Raw genomic sequence first — 21,886 nt, 5'->3', positions numbered from 1 at the left:
GCAAAGGACCAGCATAAACCAGCAAAGGACCAGCTTAAACCAGCAAAGGACCAGTTTAAACCAGCATAAACCAGCATCCCAGCGTCAAAACATACCTAACCAGCATATGCTGTTTTTTTCAACAGGGAAGTCCTTTGTCTTATATCAGACAGAGCAGAGAAAGCAGGTGAGGGTAAGGAAATTTCCGCATGTTTTCAATAGGAAGGGAGTGTACTAATCTTACCATAGCAACGTGACATCAGGGGAGGGCAAGCTCAGACTGGTAGGGACTCACAGTGGGCAAATGGGAACTTGTAGGCATCATAAAACGCAAGTCTATGGCGTAACAGCAGGTAACTGAAACATAGACCTGCTGTATAGGTGTGTCCTGCTAGCCTACATTTAAAATATGGCAAGTATTCTTCATATTCATTGTTAATTTAGTCATTTTTTGACTTGTTAGTATGACTAATCTGGTGGATACTAATTGGTGGTCTTGTGGATTATAATATGATAATAATTAAGAGCTGTTACCAAGCAGCACCTAATGACACACGGGTACACAAAAGAATCAGCAGGATTATATGAACCCAGGAGAAAACTAGTACTCTATCTTTAGATCAGCTCTCCACCCATATTAGGCTATTTCCAGCCCATAAATAAGCCTTAATTAAATTTGGTTTGTATTCTGATGTAGATGCTTGTATTGTGGACTTATGAAGGGTTTCAAAAACACCTTAAAAGTACAGTGTGCAGCAGGACTGTAAGACAAACTCCCAGCAATTAAAAAAAAAACGTATGTTACTTTCATCTTCAAATCTTTCATTCAGCTGTAAGAAATGGGAGAGCTAACCAAAGTCAGAGGAGACTGACTTTAGTACGTGTCAAACGTGGGTACAAAGACTGTTTTGAAACACTAGCATTCCTTTCACTAGTGAGGACTTGCAAATGCTTGGATTGTAGACGCTCCCAAATAGGGCTGGGTTTTGACACAAATTTCACGATTCGATTCGATTGTCATTCACAAGCTTTCGATTCGATTCGATTCAATATCGATTATTTTGGATATATATCAGGTACAGTACAAGCCAAATTTTCTCAAGGAAAAAAAAAATCTCTCAACTAATGCTGTAAAATATACACGAGAGTCATTTGGTACTGCATTACTATAATATTGAAGGTTAAAATTGACTGATTTGTAAGCTATAGCCTACAACTGCTAAAATTACACTTAATTAAGTTTTTAAAATAATAAAGTTACAATTACATAATAATATTTTTACTTCAATTAGTTTTTTTTTTTTTAATATAAACATTTAAATGGTGGCTGTCATAAAAAAATTGGATATTCAAGCATAAACAAGAACAGTAAAAATTATAATGAATATGCTATATTGTGCATATATTTAGCAAAATGCCCCTCTCTACACTTTATTGTTCTGGCTGACTAATGAGTTTATGGTCACCGAATATGTTTGTTTCTGTGGTAAATGTGACGTTACGTGACATTGTTTACAAGCCGTTATATTGACGTCTTTGCGCGGCTGAAACACTGATTGAGAGATTACATGAGACAGGATACGGATTGTAAAGTTGTACTCTTTCTTTTAACTTACCTTCAGATGTTTAGTCATGTTTATTTTGTGCTGAAACTGGTATTAATGTGGAGGAGATGATCAGCTCATGTGCGCTACGTGCTGCCGCGTATATATATATATATATATATATATATATTGATTTATTTTAAAGTAGAAACAAGTGAGAAAAAAAACTTGATTCATGAAGTTAACTTGTTATAAGCATTTTGAACCAAGTCAGTGCTATGGTAACTATGCTACTAAATGATTGCCATATTTGTATGCCTTTATATGGTACTTCAGGTTACTTGGCATTACCATGGTACTATTTATAAAAATATTGCATTACTGTGGTACTTTGATTAGTGAATGGATGGCTGATTTTTAGAGGCCTACAAGATGATATTCCTTAAAGGTGCTGTATGTAGGATTGACACCGAGTGGTTGAACTAGGTATTGCAGTCCAATTTCAAAATATTGGAGAGGGTTTTTTTCACCCGGCCCCTCCTCCTCAGACTTGACGCACACGCAGGTTGCCAGATTGACGACACTAACAGGAACGAGCGCACTTGACGATGAATGAAATGAAATACGCTGTGTTTTCCGCCAACTGGCAACCCGGGGTGCCGAAATACAATTGGGTAAACTGGCAGTGGGCGAGTTTCACAAACCAAAACAGAAACCGACATTCCGGCCCGGAACGCACATTTTCAAAGGAGAATAACTGACTGTAGCATTGTTTTTCAGATAAACAAATAAGTTAACTTAGCATGTTTCTTAAATATCTGCAAACATATGATGGTATTTTTATGCTTTAGTAGAGAGTCAAAAACTTACATACAGCACCTTTAAATTTTGACTTGCAGTATGGTTCCCTGATATGAATTATAAATTCACAGTTCCCCCATTTACATGCACAGTAATACAGTGATCGTCTAGGCAACAGTAGTGTCCATCTGTGGCTTAGGCAGCCCTTCTCAAACAGAGTGAGGTAAACTATCTAAGACAAGCTCTGGATACTGTAGTTGTTTATTACCACAGGGCAAAATGTCAGCAATCGCTAGAGAAAATTCCAGAGTCAGTTTTATTCTATGTCAAACACTTGAATTCTACCCACTATACAGAATGTGTTTTCCCCCTTTTCCATTAGCCTTTTTATGTACTTTCGCAGTACTCTATGTGCTTTTCAGAGTCTCCCCTGATGTGGCGCAGCTGTGTGTGCCCCTATATCTAGAATCTGTGCCTGGACGAAAGCAGGAGTAATCTCAATGGGTTACATTAGCATTTTCATTACAGTCATTTGAATATTTGCTTTGCCTTTATGATACCACTGCACCAGATTTATGTGGAGGATTCGGGACCTAACCTCTAGAGGAGGTCAAACCCATGTCATTTTGGGCCCTAAGTATGAAATAGAAGGTGTAAACCAGACCTAAATTTAGAAATATGAAGTTTACATATTACACGTCATATTTTCACATCACAGACGAAGTAGAAGTCGGAGTTCTTCTCAGATAGAGGACCTCATGAGGAAGACAAACATTGCTGGAGGTACGCGGAGGAAGTTAACCTGCCTGTGATGGGTTATTGATTTCTTTGAATGTGTTTCCCTCAGGTTATTTCACCCAAAGAAAACAGTTCACCCTCAGACACTCTTTTTGTGACAGGTCTCTAGAAATGTGTTTTCTACTTTTTTTCTATGGGTCTTCAGGCAGGCTTTGCAGATTTCACACTGCAAAATTTGTGTTGCAGATTCACGCTTTAAGCTACATCTCAGATTTTAATGGATTTTATTGGAAAACTGTGCTTTCCAGTCAAATTCCCAGCTTTCAAGCGTAAATCCGAGTTTTTAAATGCCCATGGACTCTGGCAGCCGGCATGATGGCATACAAGAAGCCAGTCACATGACACGGGACAGTTGCCAACTGGTGGTATCTCATATAATCCTGCCTACTTAGAAGTCGGGTCATGGAGGGGTTGTAGTGATGGTCTTTCATGTGAAGTGTACGGCTTTGTTTTGCTAGCGTCACAATAGAATTGTCTTTTGCTCTTGGAGTGACTGGAATTTTTTTGGGGGCGTCTCTTACGGAAGGGTGATTAGGATGGGTGAGGCACACTAGAGTGTTTGTTTCTTCTAGACGCACAAACCTAATAAAGCCGGGATTGTTGGGGACCTGAAGAAGTTTTCATTCTCGCCTTCACAGAGCACAGTTGTCCGCACATCAACACTGGCTGTCTTTACGGACTTAAAGACAATGCTAAAATGATTCTAATGAGTGTCTGTTTAAAAATATACGAGTATAAAAATGTTTGTCTAATTGCATGGGCAGGAAGTGTCTGTGTGCAAATGAATGCTAAAAACACCACCGTTTTCCAATTGCAGAGCTCTTGACTCGTATAAATGCATCCTACAATTCCTGACGCCCACTAATTCAAAATGACAGAAAGCCTAAAGATGTAAACTCCCACTCGCTTCCACAAATACATCAAGTTGCTCTTAAGGTGACACAGAGCTTTCCCGATTTAAAGGGTCATGAAACCCCAGACTACTTTTTCTGAGATTTTAGCAGAGGTGTTTGTGTTGCACATCATAGAAGACAATGTTAGCATCCGATAATTTTAACTGTTGGCGAAAACTGGTTAATTTTAAGGTTTTTTGTGCTATTTTCATCTTCCGGGTTTAAAATCTACATCGTGTTGACGTCACTATTTGTGGCGTGGCAAAGGATCGATGACGCGTCGGTGTCTGTTAAATTATTCATGAGACTGCGTGTTCTTATCCAATGAGAAGACGCTTCGCTTAATTATTCCCAACAGCATGTGCTGATTTTTTATGACAGACGCTTCAGACTGTGAGATGACATTGCGCACATCAACTGAGAGAAACGTTCATGGATCGTGTGTGAGGAGAGTGTTTGTTTTTGCGTTATAATAAGAGTTCGGCACAAAAGCGATTCATTCACTTAGCTGTAACCGTTTTTACAGCTCCGTGACACAACCCGTCAAAAGGCTTATATAAACACCGCAGAATAAGCCTTAAAAGTTCTCAGAGGTGCAACAGCGCATTCATATATGTTTTCGATGGTGAGTGCAAATGGCTGTGCATTTATTTGTGTTTTTAACTCGATGGGAGCGAAATAAAACTGTCTGAACGCAAAGCTGTGTGTGTTTTCTGTCTCCCCTCTTCCCCCTCCACTCCGCAGCACACCACGCCCACTTTTTTTAGCGTTTTTTAAAACTGTGGTGAGAACTAACCAGTGCTGAAACAGGGGGTTTCATGACCCTTTAAGCGGCACCTTTCGGTGCAGCATCCGCGGTGCTGGAGGGGCTGTTTTGCTTTCATTACAGTGTGTAACACACATTAATATGTAAAGCCTTACACAGGGGTTTGGTATCAGACACTGCTTTTCTTGCATTAAAAGCAAATAGGGAGAAGAGAATAGACATGCACAGTTCACTGCTATCAGTGGAAGGTGCCTGAGGGAGCCATTAGTAGAATGGCTTGGCAGTTAGTGCCAGAGAAGATGCGCCCCAGAGGTCCACCTCAGCTGGGGCCGACCGGAACACCAGTTATACGCAGAGGACGACTAGTCTGTGTGGTGATGGTGGGAGCTACTGCTGGGTGTGGTAATCTGCTGACGAGTGGGGTGATATACTAAAGAGGCCTTGGAGATGAATTACTCACAGGCCATTTCTACTCGCGTGGCAAAGTCCCACAGGGCTTTCACAACGCGACACTGCTTTGCAACCGCTCTTATCTCTTATATGGGCACGAGAACGAGTCCATATTGTTACTACATGTTCAAACACAAGCTGTGAGTTGTAAACAGAGTGAAATAGATGTAGGGCCCCTATGATTTCTGCGATGTGGAAAACGCGGATGGAATCACAGAATACAGTCATAAAAATGGAATTTACTGCATAATGCTGAATGTCATGGAATTTGTCAAATTTTGGATGAATAAATCAAAAGTAGGTCAGTACACTTAAATCAAAATGTGATATGGGCTAGTGTTTGTGAATATTAAGCTGCAAAAATAATATTTAAATATGAATCCTGCATGTTCTGCGTGTCTCTGTGGGAATGAATGGTGCAGACGTGAGGTTTCGTTTACTACACACATACTGAAGTGCGCATGGCGCTCCCTGTGTTTTCAGCCTCTGCCACCTCAATATATGAGTACATGAGCACATAAACATAATATCTAGAACTGCTCTGAGAGTCACTTCATGAGCATTTTACCGTTTCTTTTTGAGAAAAACAATCATCATGTCATATACAAACAGAAACTTAAAGGTCTTCACAGCAACCCCTCAAAATAAAAGTTTGGTTTAACTTGAAGAAACTGTGACAAATATATTACTTAATGTAATGATAGTACTACTACTACTAATAAAATGTTTGTTAAAACATCATTTTTTAAGGAATATATTTACCAGAAAAATTATTTACCGGAATTTATTTACCAGAAAAATGTAAATACACATCACAGTATTTCTAAAAAAAAAAAGAGAAAGAAAGAAATTAAAAAAATAATTAATAATTTTTTTTTTTTTGTAAAATCAATTAATTAGAGATGTTTTTGATTATTAAAATTTAGTGAAACCATTAAAATGGAATCCAGAATATTAATGGAAAACAGAAATTTGTAAAAATAAAACTGAATTTTAGAAAAAGAATAAATCGTATTTCATAGGACCTTAAAAATTTGTTTCATGATTTTTATTAATTAGACATGCTTTTGGTTAATATGTTTTATTTTAACGATTAAAACAGAGTCTAGAAATTAAAACGAAAAAAAAAAAAACGGAATCCAGAAAAATTACAATGGAATTTGAAAAAAAGAAAACCGAATTTGGGGAAAAAAAATAAAACCGATTTCATAGGGCCCTATAGATGCAATGTGAGCAATTAGATGCAATTATATGACGAAACATGGACAGGGAAGTTGAAAAACTAAATTTACTTGGGTCATTCAGACATTGACACTTGCTGGCGCTCTAATTACCCCAGCGTGAGCAATCTAGATGGCCGCAGATTTAGTCTTGTTTGGAAAAAGCTCCCACTGGATGTCCAATCAGGTGAACATGAGGTCAGTCAGTCATTAGATGGAAGAGATTCACCTCACAGCCGTCTTGTATTATTTACTGTGAGCTTTAGGGGTGTGTGCAGCTTTCGTCGCAAAGCCTGATCCAGTTTGAACCTGCCTGTCAGAGATTTACTGCAGAGCTTTTGAAAATGGCAGAGTTTTACACGGTTCTGTGGTTATAAGAAAAGAGAGATGGACATTTCCCATCCTCTCCAGGGTCAGGTTCTTTTCAAGGCCAAATTATCATCATTTTTCAGATGCAGGCTTGGGATGAAAAGGGATGTCACTGAATGAGGGGGGGCAGATGCATCAAAAAGAACAGGTGCTTCATAGCCCTTCGACTTTTGTCTTGCAGATTATATTTACATGTGTTATGGCTCCCTATAGCAGGATGTAATCTGGCGTGATTGAATTTGAAGGCGCGGATTGGGACAACAGAGCAGGGAATTGGTTGTTTGTGGAAACTCAAAAGACCGTCCCCTTTGATCAGACAGCTGTGAAGTTCAAAGTACCCCTGCTCGTACAGAAGAGCACATGTTCTTTTGCACACGATTAGATAGCAGATGCATCGATAGAACATGAAGCTTATCATCGGCGTCTGTTTTCGAGTCCATTGACGCAATATTTCTTGGATTTCACCTTCTCCCGGGGGGCTCTGGAGTTGTCGCTTTGAGAAACAAATGCCCTTTGTCTCTATTTGACTCAATCCTGTACTTATTCCTAATATGGTGCTGTGCGAACTCCAAAATCACATGCACGCCGACAACACATCAGTGGCATTGCTGTTTCAACAAGACTGTATAAACAAGTTTTCGGCACTGATCTCTTCCCATCAGGTGTTTTCCCCCTAGTTTTAACACTAACTTAAAAGATCGTTTGCTTTTGCAGACAAAAGTATATTTTTACTAGATTGATGTTTGTACTTAACCTTTAGCATCTTGTAGTAATGGTATGAAAGGAATTTAAATAACTATTTAAGAGTCATTTTGCACCTGTTCAGAGAGGATAATGGCTCTGAAGAGGCCAAGTTAGGCAAAGACAAGTGTAATACCTAGTGCTTCCTAACCCTGTGTACTGCCAGAGCTTAACCACTAAGCACTGGTTATCGCCTCACATTTGGTTAATCTTCCTTTACAACTTCTATTTTGATGGATTCTTCTTGACCCTTTGCCCACTTTGCAAAGCAAGCCAAATAAGCATGCTTAAATCCATCTAGTTTATTTTTATACATTTATTACACTGCATTCCATTCTATGCTGCTACTCAGAAAATCCACCTCAGTGGAGGTGTCGTCTGAGATGAAGATGGGTTGGGCAGCCCTCCTCCCCTTCACTTCACCCCAGGCATCTGTGTTGCCGCAAGCCTCAGGGAGCGCATCTCTCGGTAATGAAAAGCACCCAGATGTCACTCGCAGCCACTGAAAATAAACGGATGCAGGCCGATCGCCATCGAGAACGGCACAAAGGCCTCCTGAAACAGGCAGATTGTTCATTTCATCCATTATCACTTAGATACAGACACTGCAAAAAAGCTGTGGCCAGGAATCATTGTGGCTGGGATGGGAATCTTAGGGCTGTAGCTCAAGTCGCGAGTGTGTAAATTACGTGTGAATTTGTTTACATGTTGACCACATCCCCTGATCGTTGAGGGTCTTGCGGCGAGCAGGTGGAGGGCTGTGAGTGTGGGCTGTATTGTGGACATGTGGTGATTTACCAGGTTGAGATGATGAGTGTAGTACTAGTAGAGGTGAGTAATGACCTGGCAGCTCGGTGATGATGTGTCACAGAGGCATTCCTCAAGTTGTGTTTGGCTCCCAAGGACATCTCTGCTGATTGTGCTGGCAGAAGCCCAGCTAGACGTTGGCAAGTAGCCAGGGGGGCTTGTGTTTGAGGGCTTGTCATCTGAGCACGCTTTCAATTTAAATCTCTCCTACTGTGCACAGTTTCAAGCTCAAATGAAACATTTTTGCACTCCGCTAGTGTTGAAATAAAGTAATATAGTGAAAAGATTTCACAAGACGTTCCCACACAATGCACAATCATAATCAGCCTTTATATCATAGATGCATTGTGGTTGGTAATCTGAAGTAATTACAGCTACAGGTTAGTAAGTACCGGTTTCAGACAGATGCTAGGATCCCCAAAAATTGCAGTTATAGATCATAAAGGATTAGCTACAAGTTTGCCATAGTGTGTGAGTGACAGGATTCATTGTGGACAGGGAGTGGGAGTGTGGGTAGAGTCATAGCTTCTGTTGCGTGTCAACGGACTAGACCTTGACAGGCATAAATAGCATGCACTCAGGAGGAAAGAACAGCATCTGTTATGACCTTGTGGCATTCACCAAACATGGCAGCCGCTGGATTTATTGCACATAACGCTTTTGCTGTATGTGTGCTTATATGTGCAAGTCTTGCATCTAGGGTTGGGAAACAAGTATTCTTAAGTTTAAATTAAAAAAATAAAAAAACAAACTTATATTAAACTTTGAAATTATCTTAAGGCAATAAAATTTCATTTGGCAAAATATTTATTCCTTACAAGTTCTTAAACTTTTGATGGAACCGTGAAATCATTAAGTGGAATCTGAACTGGAACAGTTACTTTTACTTTATTCTTGCAGTTCCTATCCCTGCTTTTGTGCGTTGTATTACAGTCTGTTTTTATCTGCATTTGTTCATCATGAGATTCAACGCCATACTTTTATTGTTAGTAAAAAATTGCTGACATATTTTAGAATTATTGCTTCCGAGTTTGAAGATACGGATATGATAGTGACCAAAGGTCTGAAGAGATAACAGGAACAAAGGTTAGAAAGTGAAATCAAATGAATACTCTGTGCTAATGTTGCTGATTTTTTTTGCATGTTTAAAGGATGTGGGCCTCTTCAGATGGCTGTTGACAAGGCCATGACTTAACTGAGTGAATTACAGCTCGGGAACTGATGAAGTAACGAAGCTCACCAGTGGCGTTTTGAAGAAAGGGGTCATATGGCTGCAAGGGGATAGCGGCAGGCTTCAGATGCCTGGAGGGGCACTTTGCTTGATTAAATGCGTCTATAATGAAATAACCATTCAACATTACAACTATGATGAGTGTTCAAACCAACACAGAGGAAATATTGAGTAATCTGATCATAGCTTAGTGTTTTAAGCAGTTCATATTTCTACATTTCAGTCATTTATGGCCACGGTAATTACAGAGTCATTTGGTGCATTATCAGCTGCTCTAATGCATATTCTGGCCTTAAGTTCTGTTTTCTTCTATTAAAGGCTCTCCAGGCTCTCTCCGTCAATTTCACTGTCCAATTAACTTTGTTTTTCAGGTGTAACAATGTGTTAATATTCATTAAGTCACTTCCAGTGGAGCAATTGATAATCATGATGGAGGACGAGATTAAAGAATGGCATCAACGAAGGATTTGTTTTGGCTCACGTCCAGAGAGACTACGGTGGGCAGAGGAGATGACGTGTTCGTGAGATCCTCATACAATGAATCTGGGCCGTACAAGTGTAATAGGTCTTGGGGGAAGAGGAACACTTTCTCAAGACTCTTACCAGACGGCGGAAGGACAGGTAATGCGGATCTGGCTGCCACACGACAGAGCACATGCGTCCTTGCACTGAGTTTGCCCTCAACGCTTTGTGTGCATCAGCAGAATTTTGGTAGGTGATGTCCCACTTTGGGCTGGGAGCCCAAAATGGAATTTGGAGTCATCTCAGGTGACAGCTGTCTGTTAGACACGAGCGCTGCAGATAGCAGCTCACAAACTGCCACTGTGATGCCGAAGAGAGTGAAGAGGGTTGGAGATGTTGGGAAAAAAGGAAAAGCGAGAGAACGGGAGCAGTGAGCTGTGAAAGAACTGAAAGAAGAAGAAAGATAGTGAGAGAATAAATTGTCCATCAAAAGCATCCAGCTTTTGCTTTGGCCCACTTGCTTCGCTATTTGCTGATGCTCTGATCTCTCTTTCCTTTTAGCATTTGCTCTTTCACCAATTCCCTCTGCCCCTCACTTCCTCGTACCTCTGCCTCATGCAGCTCTCACTTCAGTCACGTGTATGTGGGTCGGCTAAGGACACGAGCGCCGCCTCTAGCCTTTCATTCTCTTACACTGAGACCGAAGCAGCTGAATCGAGGGCCCTGGGAAGATGCAAACACAGTGACTGACCACTAAAAGAATTAATCAGTCATTCTACAACTCAGTTGGTCAGATAGCAGTGGAAGGACTCATACACCTGCAGTTACTTCCTCCATCTGTGACTGAAAAGCTACAGAGAAATGGCCCGAACCTTCCCGAATAATGTTGCACTTAGTCAGCATGTACTCGACAGCACTCAAATGATGTGAAGTGTGATAACTGCACTGACAGCATAGTATTTTTAGTGTGTTTTATAACCTGTGTGACATACCCTTTCTTTTTCATGTAACAGACCTTGCACCTTTGGAATAGGTGGAAAGATCATAAAAAGCCAGTCCAGTCTGAGTGTGTGTTGTGAATTGAATGCAGAATTACTGAATGGGTCGAGATTAATCACCTTCTAGAACCATTGTGGATTTGTTTGTAAATCAGTTACCAGGCTTGGCCTTGTTCCACTTCAGTTTCTCAGCAACAAGTTTAGGCATCAGTAGCTAAACGCACCAAACCTCATTGAATTACTATGAAACAATGAATGGGTCAGAGCATTTTGGCACGATGGGCATATCTCATAGTCAGTCCCTCATCACACTACAACCCGACAAAGCCATCCAAACTGAAAAGCTGCCAAGGAAGTTCAAAGCCCACAATCAAAGCCAATTAAAGGTTTTTACTTTTTCTTTCGGTGGCCTTTGAGTGCTTTCTCCCTGACTTCACTGATGTTAGATCCTCAAAGATGAACAAGTTCCTTGTGTGTTTTCATGTTCCTTATCACAGCAGCACAACAAAAGCCATGCAGGATTCTAGGGGAGAGCGTGAGGTCGGTGGATTACACAGTACAAACTAGCCCTTGCTGAATTAAAGCTCTTTGTTTTCCATTTGAGAGCCGGTTTGAGATCAGCTAAGCATTAGGAGCTATTAAAGGCTTTTATTATGTGGCCCAACTGATGCACAATACATTGAAGGTTGTGCTGTTTGGAATAAAACGTATTCAGTCCCTGCTCTTTTAGTCTTTATTATTAATGGGTACTGCCAGAGGAAGAGATCATGTTAATCTGATACTGCCCAGGGTGGACTTTAAGATGTGGTTGGTGGGGTTTTGTGCTTGAAGTCAGGTATTGTTACTGTAATACTGGAATCTTTCTCCTTGCCGTGCCAACAGATTTGGAGAGATCTGTTACCCATGTAGTTCCAAGCCGGAGATCCTGATATTTGCACCAAAAAGACCTGACCTTATCCAGAAGGAATGCTGAGATGAACACTGCGCGTTGTCAAGGGATATGGAGTACTAAATCCGATGTACTCGCACTCACACTGAGGAAAGAGTGCAGGTGGCAGACCAACAGTCTGGCTTCAGAACGATACCTGGCAGCTTTTGATAGACTAACAAACATCTAAAGCATTTAGCACGTGGATCAGAGACTCAGGAACTCTAAATTAATACTCATTAACATATTGTGTTAGGGGGAAACATTTGGGCTTTCTGATTTTTAACAAATTTGGCCACTAAAGGATCAGATTGGAAACGAGGAAGATTACATGAACTGCATAGCTACACAAATGTCTCTAAAAATGTGGAGGAAGGGTTTGTCTTGTTGGGCTGCCAAAAGGAGAATTAATAACAATTTGTCAACTGGAGCAATTTATTCACTTGGAATTAGTGTGGCTTTGAACTGTTATGGTTGAGTACACATAGTGTAAAAGCTATGAGGGGCCCCCAGACCTTGCACTACTCACATAGCCGCTCTGCCAAATAATGAGTTTCAAGTAATCAAAAGAAAAAATATCAATACACTTCATCTTTAGGAGACATGTGAAGAAAGAAGTTATTCTTGAAGGTGTTTCCGTCATAAGATTTTGGACACATCCTAGAATATTTTTGGCTTTCCTGCAGTTATAGTGGAATGGAAAATTGTGGAATTTTTGCCTTTACGAACATTCCACACCTATTTGGAAATTCTTCCGAAATTCTTGTCTTCAGGAAAGAAAACAATGAAACAGGTGAAATTGCTCCCTTGATCCTCTACGGGCAAGAACTGTCAGATAAAGAGGCAGATCAATTGTAAGTTAATGGTTTGTTGTATCCTGTGTATAGGGTTTGGAAATCCTTTGGGAAAACGATTAACCTTGCAACCTTGAAATTGCCATTTCACCTAGTAAGAATGCAGCTAAAAACAGGAGACAGCCAGTGGTATTTCTATGGGCTGATTCCTAGCGCTGCATATGTTACAACCTTCAGTGCCCCTTCTATTCGGGGGTTGAGTCTAGCGCATGTGGTATGCTGGTGTAATTTCCTTGACATGACATCTCCCTCACATTATCACAGAGGGAAACTGAAGTGGAGGAATCACCCCACCATAATTACCCTTAATAACACTAATACATTAAAGTTCAAATGCAGTTTGTTTTGACCACTAACACATTCCACCAGTCAAAAAAACTGCAATGCTGTGAGCATCACCACCAGTTAGTTGGTTAGTGCTAAGCTCTGCTCAATTTCTTGGAAACATGCACTGGCAGTCTGTTAAGTATTTCAACCTAATATTTATTGGAATTAAGCAAACAATCAGCATTGTTTAATATTTGCTCAGATTCAGAGACGAGCAGCACGTGAAGGCCAGAAGATGCCACACTTAGCTTACAATTCATGTCAGAACATCGCACAGTAACAAACTCTGTTTGCCGCTAAAGCAATGGCTGAAAGATGAGGGCTGGCAGATGGCTTTGCCTTCTGTTTGAGCATTAGGAATTCAGGGTGAGTCATCTTCCCGCTTCAGAGCTCACCCAGAAAGCCAGCACAGAGATGTCCCGTGGACCACTCAAGATTTGCCTGAAGACCACATGCAGCAGTGCTGACTCAGAAAGCCAGCAGTGAGTATTCGGGGAGAAGGTTAAGCAAGCTAAACACTGCCTCATTGGATAGAAAAGTAACAGCATGGATGCAGTTGCCAGGCAGGTTTTCTATGGATGAACTTTTCTCAAAGGTCACTTGTTGATGGCACAATGGTTTTATTTCAGGGGTTGCCAACTGATGGGCTACCATCCTGTTTAGCTTACACCCCAATCAAACATACCAGAACCAAGTTCTGTAATCAAGTTGTTCAGAAATACTTGACAATAGCAGGCAGGTGTGTTGGAGCAGAGTTGAAATTGAAGTCTGCAGGATAGTAGCCCTCCAGGAGCAGGGTTGGCTATCCCTGGTCTATGTCCTTAGCATGAATTACAACATGGTACCTTGTTTAGGCAGATGTTTGTGCATTTACAGTCTCTTCAAAACATGACTGTGTCTTAGTTGACTTAAATAGCCAAAACAGCATATTTTCCATCCTATATATCCACAGTGGTCACAAGTTTTACTTGTGACTAGGTCTGTTTATATTTCTGTATCACTTCCTTAATACAACCTCTCACATCAGAGCACTGCCGCGCACTTCCGTGTGCGACTTGAACAGCTGTCGGAGCACTGTCCTTTCAACCATTGGATGCAACAAGCAAAGGTCACCTCGGCATTTCAGTCTATTCTTGGATTTCAAAACAAACCCTGTGCTGGCAGAGTGACCCCCTAAAATAGAGATGGGAATATTCTTTACCTCAATTTCTTAGCCAGCAGTGGGAGAAACTGGAGATCAAGATGAATGGCGGTAGCCATGACATTCTGCACGACAGTGTTTTTAGCACCAACGCTCTTAGCCTTGTTCTTTTGTCCCCTTTGAATACCCACCATGCTGTGCATAGCCTGGTTGAATTCAGGAACTAATGTTTAACTCTCTCTTGCCTTTTTTCACTTCACTGCATTGGAACATTTCTCCTAAGGGACAGCTGGAGAGCAACCACTGGACCACTGCAGTGGAAATTTTTTCCCCATATTTAGTCTTAGAGATGCACACTCACTTATTGGTACATTCGAAGGTGGAATTGGGGGTTCTTTATCCGAGGCAAAGGCCTACAGGAGAGTGCCACTTACTATGAGCCATGGTTCTCTCCTTGACACTGCAAGTTTATGTGCATGCTCTGAAATAGACACCAGGCATCTATATATAACAGCTATAAAGTGTTCTACATCATGTCAAGGCACATGTTGACTGCATGGCTATGTGGAGCGACTGTTTACTGAGGATTTAAGGGTTTCGACTGGCCCCTAGTGGTGGTCGTGAGCTGATATTGGTTGACCCAGACTCATGACCTTCGCAACAGATGGAAAAAAGGGGCATGTAATCCTATTAACCCAGTGTTATCGCAAAACACCCATCAATGTAGCATGCATCATCTGAATTGTGCATGGTCACTGCAGACCTGCATGAAATGCTGCAGTAGTGTGTGAAATAAGGCTTTCTCGCTGTGATTCCCAAATGGGGTTGGTGTTTTCTGGAGCAAACCTATCTAGGAACACATGTTTCAAGTATGAAACATGCATCATGGAGAATAATGCCAAGGACAGAACAGCCTCAGGTTAACCTTATTACCAGCTTGCAGGGAATGGTCACTCTAGACGGCCACTTATATCCCGAACAATGTCTTCTGCCCTCACGCTCGAGCAGAGTGAGCAAGAAAAGCATTTTGATTTAATTACAGCTATGCACGTCTACTAAGAGCTCAGACACTGACTGCTCCCAGTGAATTAGAAACAAGCTGGGTTGATGCCATCTTCCTCAGGCATCGTGATCTGTCTGGCCACCCAAGTCTGAAAAGACTCATTTTGCATCTTTGCCTCCCTGCATCTACCTTCTTTTTTAACTTTCTCTCTCAGGTGTAATTGAACATATTCCCTTCATCCCGTCTGTGTCATCTGGACAGATTGAACACATTAGACACAATAAGAGCAGCTCTACCTGTAATCTAGTCCGAGCATTTAGCCTTATTTTACTTTCACATCTTTATCAAAGTCAAAGTGGTAATTTGTAATCAAGGTGAGTCTGATATTTCTCTCTGGTTGTTTGAATTACCTAAGATACTGCCATCTGGTTTCTGCCTGGAAACAGTGCTTGTATTGTCCTGCAGCCCCCCTCACCCACAGTCATGACTGCAGGTAAAATGACCTCAGTCTGAAGAGCGACAGACCCCCGTTGGAGATAATGAAGGGTTGCGCACCTACAGTCTTGTGACAGGAAAATGTGACACCAGTCAACAACCTTATACAAGGCTCTGAAACCCGAGACTAGTGCTCTCATTGTGTCAGTGAAATGGATCCAGGTTAGAAGCAGAGGAAGAATTGCTGACTACCTTTTGCATCTCCTGACGATTTCCCAGTTATGTTTTTTTCTTGTACTGCAGGCATGCATTGACTTCTAATGTATGCGCCTGTGCCTATATTTACATCAGTGCTGGGTATGCTTTCATGTTTACCGTGGTGTGCATATTGAACTGTGGGTGACCTTGAGAGCTTTGGTTTCAGAGTGACTGAACGTCATCTATTTAAGTCCCTATTAGCAGCCATAGTTTGAACATGAATATTATGTATATATATATATATATATGTATATATGCAATTGAATGTATAATTTGATGCAATGATATGTATTATTTTATTACATAAATTGGATCTGAGAGGTGGATTTTCAGGAGATTAGCAGTCCCAGAATTTTTGATGGCAAGTTATAAATAGCCTTCATGTATGATATAAGCAAGACCTATAAAACTTTTTTTTTTCTTTTTGCATCTTGGCCTTAGGTATCCTTTTGTCCTCTGTCTTTTCAGTTTACGTGTACAATACAGTCATGGTATTGAAGGTGGGAGAGTGCGCTGTACATTCACTCTCCCTGCCGGTACAAGATTCGAACCCGCAACCTTTGGGTTACGAGTCCGACTCTCTAACCATTAGGCCACGACTTCCCCGACTTCCCCTTTCACGACTTTACATTTTGAGGGGACAGCAAATTTACACTGTTATACAAGCTGTACACTCACTACTTTACACTGTAGCAAAGTGTAATTTCTTCAGTGTTGTCACATGAAAAGATATAATAAAATATTTACAAAAATGTGAGGGGTGTACTCACTTCTGTGAGATACTGTATGTCTTTGGTAATTGCTGCATCAGGATACATTATGTGATTTGTCTAGCTATTTTTAAACACAAGAACTTAGCTGATCAGGGTCAGACGAAAACCCAGCCTAATTTTGCAGTGCTTCCAAGACCGTTTAGTTGACTAGACATTTACCAAAGAAGTTGTTTTTGAAAATGTCTAGTTTTTCATATCCCTACTGTTTTTTTTTAATTGCAGGACTACAGAACAGATTCGTTTCTTGGACGCTGAGAGACTCTGACATAATGTTGATCTGACATGATAAGAATAACACATTTCCTGAGCATGAGAGTAGCTGCAAATTAATAACAGTTGCTGTGATTTTCTATTAAGTGCTCAAGCATCCCTGTACCCCTCCCCGTGGTCGCCCACTCTCTGAGATGTCTTTATGGAAGAATGGATGCTGGCAGCAGCCTGTCCTATTAGGATCATCTTCTAACCAAAACACCTATTTTTAGATCTCTGTACTTGAAGGAAATTGATATCAGTGCTGATATTCAGGCAGAAAAATGCCAATAAGTTATGCAATTATGGCCCCTTTACCAACCAGCTCACACATATTTTCTCACCATTTTCTCACAGTTTTTTCCCCAATTTTTTTTATGCAATTCATGCATTCTCTATATATGTAGTACCATTTTCTAGTCAAATGATTGGTGTGGTGCAGCATTACCATATTTGATGTCTAAGAGACAGTGGTAATTTTTTGAATACCTCTTTTAGCTCTTCTCAGAGGATCATTTTAATTAAGTATGTTATGAATATGATGTTATCAATTTATGCATAATGTGGCCCTGTCATTCAACTGAAGTACATAACACCTGAGGCCCTCATGGACCAAACTCTAGAGACTACCGAGTCAGTATGAAGATTTATGCAGCATTATAATGAACCATACATGAATGAATGTTTTTTTATTGACTTACAGAGGTAACACTTGACCAACTTCATAAACTGTGCCAGAGTGATCTCTTGAAATATTTCTAGAGATTGACTAATTGATTTTGTTTTTTTGTGCTACAACCAAAAATTCCCACTTTCTTGTGGCAGTTTTTTTTTTTATTAACCCTTGTGATGTTTGGCCTCTCCTAACTTGTAGGTTTCTTATTACACCTCTAAATCGTGTTAAGGACTTAACAAGCATGCCTTTAGTGTCTATGGATTATCAAGTGATGTCAGTTAAGAATAATCAGGCTGAAATAATGACTGTCATGCATTAGAAAACACATGTGACAGGAAGAACATGTAGATCAGTGATAAGTCCAGAGATGGAGCATTGATGGATATAAACTGAATGTAATACATCTTGATTACCATAAAGCATTGCTTGCATAATTTGTTTATAAGGGTGTGATTTCAAACAAAACATTGATGCGTTCATTTATAGTAGTGCTTTTAATGGATCTTCTGTCCAGCTGGGATTTGGACATGGAGCCTTTAAACATTTAAGCCTTTTTTCCATTTCCCATGTGAATCTAAAATCACAACTGAACTGGCAGTCTATCAAAGCCCTGTCTCTAAGTACAGAATCCGCTTTCTAATCAGATCTCATTACTGTCCTACCTGGCTGAAGTGGGGTTGTGCTCGAGGGCACTAGCTCTCAGACTTTCTGCATAATAGCGTCTTACTCGGACCACTGACGTTGTCCTTGGCTTGCGTTTGATACCCGTCTCAGCCAAGAAGATGTAGACTGAGTTTGATGGCTAATCTGAAAACAATTAAGCAGGATTAAAACTGGCCTCTGTGGCTGTTAGATTGCCTCTCAGAAAACTTCCAGGACACAGCCTCAGACTTGTCAAAGCTGATGTTGAAATGTTTTTCACTGAACAGCTCAAGATGTTTTATGATGAAAGCTATACAGCGAGTGTTGATGCAGATTTGCTGCGGATGTCTCTGATGGAAGTAGACGGCTAATGTTTCTAAGCTGGATTTGAGGAGTGGAATATCTGAGAAGTCAAAAGAGAAATTTAGAAGAAGTGCAATCTAAACGGCCATGAATGGTCTAAATACAAATGTAGCACTGTCAATCCCACTGACTCAATGAGGCTTAAGGTTAAAATGGTCAAATTTACAGTAAAACGTGGCGTAAGTTGAATTTTTGTCATTTTTGATTGCATCAACCAATGTCTCAACAGTTGATTGCAAAACTTTGTCTAGGAAGTCTAACAGAGTGTGTGGAAGTTTAATACATGGGGATTGTTAGCAAAGGTCTAAAGGATGAATGGGTCCAATAAGCACTCGATTTAAAGGGCTAGGCTGGTTTCAGAATGGGGAAGATAAAGGTGGCCTGCTGGGATAGCGAGGTTGTGGACACTGCAGACAGTTAATTCCTAGATGGATAGAAAAGAAAGGCCAGACCTGAGACTAAGGTGTCATGAATCTGCCTTTTAGCGGTCTCATTCAACTGTACATGAGTGGCCCAGATCTTCCTTTAACTGCCCTACTTCAATCGGTCCACTGTTAATTTGGGTTTGCAGTATGGGTCTTGGCAGAAATCTCCTCTAAAGACTACATTCGAAGAGCTAATTTAATCGCTCCTGTTTCAGGCGGTGGGGTGCGCTACCAATTTGGGGTTTCATTCAGGAGAATCGCGGTCAGTAGTTTCTGTTTACTACAGTCTAACATCTTTATTTCATTTACCGTCATGTGGGTGAAGGGTCAAACAGTCAATAGAGGTCAACAGGATGTACGGCCCACCTCATGAACCCGTTGCTACTGGTGAAATGGTGCTACAAAATCCTTCCGGTTTGAGGCCTGCTAGCTACTACACCCAAGTTTTTTATGGATTGAGTCAAAAGGGAATCCATTTAACAGCCCAGGCAGGACGTGTCTCGAAGGGCCGCATGTGTGCATGTCTGTGTCTTTGTTTCTGGGGAAGGAGGCTTAGGAGAGAACCACTAGCTCCATCTGCATTTGGCATGGGCAGCATTCAAAGCCTGGCCCGTCACAAGCAGCTTGTGTAAGAGCCAGTCATGAGACTGAGGATAACATATCTTAGATAGCAGTAGGCTCAACGGGAACAGGGCACCCAGATAAGAGCCTATTAGTTCGTAAATGCAAGGAATGAATGAGTAACCTGCAGCTTCACTAGAATAGCGGCATAACTGAATTGTGCTCAGATCAATCAGTCTATCTATCCATCCATAACAGAAATCCCAGATAACAGTGGTGTCCAGAACCCGTTCAGTCTCAGATGCTGCATTTGATGGCCCTGCAGTAGGACATGATCGACAAACTTATAAAGGTCACACTGTGTCTTTTCTTTTGCTTTTTACATGCTTTGCCTCTAATTATCCTTACATTTATTCATAAAATTCACCAGATAGCTTGAAAACATGCCAGTACACTGTCAACAGTGGGTCAGCTTTGCATAGTTGTGTGTTGAAGATCAAGTACTCCTGTGCCACATGGCTAGGGTTGATTTTTGTACAATGCGTTCGTTGTATATTAACGCTGATGCATTAAACCTACATGCTATTACGTGCTTGTTTTTGAGTGTTATCTTGGTGTGCCCTTGGACTCAGACTCGCTATGCATACTCGTATACGTCAAATGCATACGCAGTTCACCCCTCGCTGCCTGATTTTTGCGTGTAATGACCTTTCTTGTTATGAGAGATTCCTGGAACTTTTTTTTTAATGCAGAGTGAATGGAAAGGTCATTCTTGACTACACAGATCACTGATTAGGCTTTACCGCTTTAACCTTGAGTAGGTCAGCTACGCTCATTAGCTTTTGTTCATTTAATAGCATCAGTCTAGCGCTAACTGCTGGGACATATCTCTTTTGGTGCATTCAGATGTGGCTGGATTTTGTCGCCTCATAATAGTGTGATGATCATGAGAGATCTTGGTGCAGCGGACTCTGTTAATGGGGTGAACTTTTATCAAGGTTTTATCAACGTGTGAGTTATGCAGATGATTCCAGCACGTGTGAACAGCACCTCTGCTGCTTTCCCTCACGAAGCGTGTGCAGCATATGCTGCTACTACAGAACGTCAGCAGCAGTGGAGCTCCATGGCTTCCTTTTGCATTTGCATAGGGATGGGCGGTAAGACCCAGATTTTTATGGTACAAATAACACAATATGAGCAATTTTATATCACTGTAACAGTACATATTGGAATATGTTGTTTTTATACTTGAAATTTATATATACAGTATATATATATATATATATATATATATATATATATATTGATATAGTATGTATATATGGATGGTCACATAGTATAACCGGAAAAGCAAAGTCACTTCTTCTGTTTGATGGTATATATGGTCATACCGCCCAGCCCTACCTACACTGCAGCATGCATTCTTGCGCTCGTGACCTTAAACCTTCAGAGCCCAAGGAGCTTTTTATTGATTTATATTGAGACTCTCCATAACACAAAAAAGAGAGCAAGAGAGAATAAAAAGGTTGGTAAAAAAAAAGATTGATTAGCCGGAGCTCTTGCGCTCCTGGGGAGGGGGTCTCAGAGGAAGGAGATGAGACAGTGGCATGTGAGGGGGATGCGTAGAGGCTGCTAAGTGTGTGTGTTTGCATGCTTTCTGTGTGTGTGTTGGATGATTGGCGAACACTTTCATTACACTTGCATCCGTACACACGTGTGCACATGCACAACACATTCAGGGCATCTCAAGTAGTCCCTTTAAAATGCTGCAGGCAGGAATGGATTTCCTGTTTTTTAATTTTTTACTTTTGCCAGAAGCCTTCCTGCTGTGATTCCTTTGACATTGATTTAAACGTGCAATAATTCCATAAGCACATCTCACAGTATTATCAGGGATAGGGGGATAATAGTATGCAAGTATCCAAGTAAAAATTGAAATTAATTTGTGACCTTTTAGACTGCAAAACAAGCATATGAAAAAATAATGATGATGATGATAATAATAAATCTTATTATGTTGTTAAATATTATTAATATGCCAGACTAATTACACTACTGCTTAGAAGTTTGGGCTCAGTACATTTAAAAAAAAAAAAAAATGTATACTTTTGTTTTGATTCATCAAACCGATCAATAAGGACATGTATAATGCTACAAATGATTTCTGTTTCAAATAAATACTGTTGAACTTT

General features: G+C 40.6%; 1 protein-coding gene across 2 annotated transcripts in view; it reads left to right on the top strand.

Moving 5' to 3' along the window:
• The window catches only part of LOC107662022 (peroxisome proliferator-activated receptor gamma, coactivator 1 beta), a 49,303-nt gene that overhangs the window by 6,532 nt on the left and 20,885 nt on the right, over nucleotides 1-21,886 (top strand). The gene's annotated exons all lie outside the window — the stretch shown is intronic.

Source organism: Sinocyclocheilus anshuiensis, unplaced genomic scaffold, assembly GCF_001515605.1.
Source record: "Sinocyclocheilus anshuiensis isolate Anshui unplaced genomic scaffold, SAMN03320099.WGS_v1.1 scaffold535, whole genome shotgun sequence".
NCBI lineage: Eukaryota > Metazoa > Chordata > Actinopteri > Cypriniformes > Cyprinidae > Sinocyclocheilus > Sinocyclocheilus anshuiensis.
The sequence above is the reverse complement of the archived record's forward strand: the minus strand, read 5'-3'. Positions and strand labels throughout refer to the sequence as shown.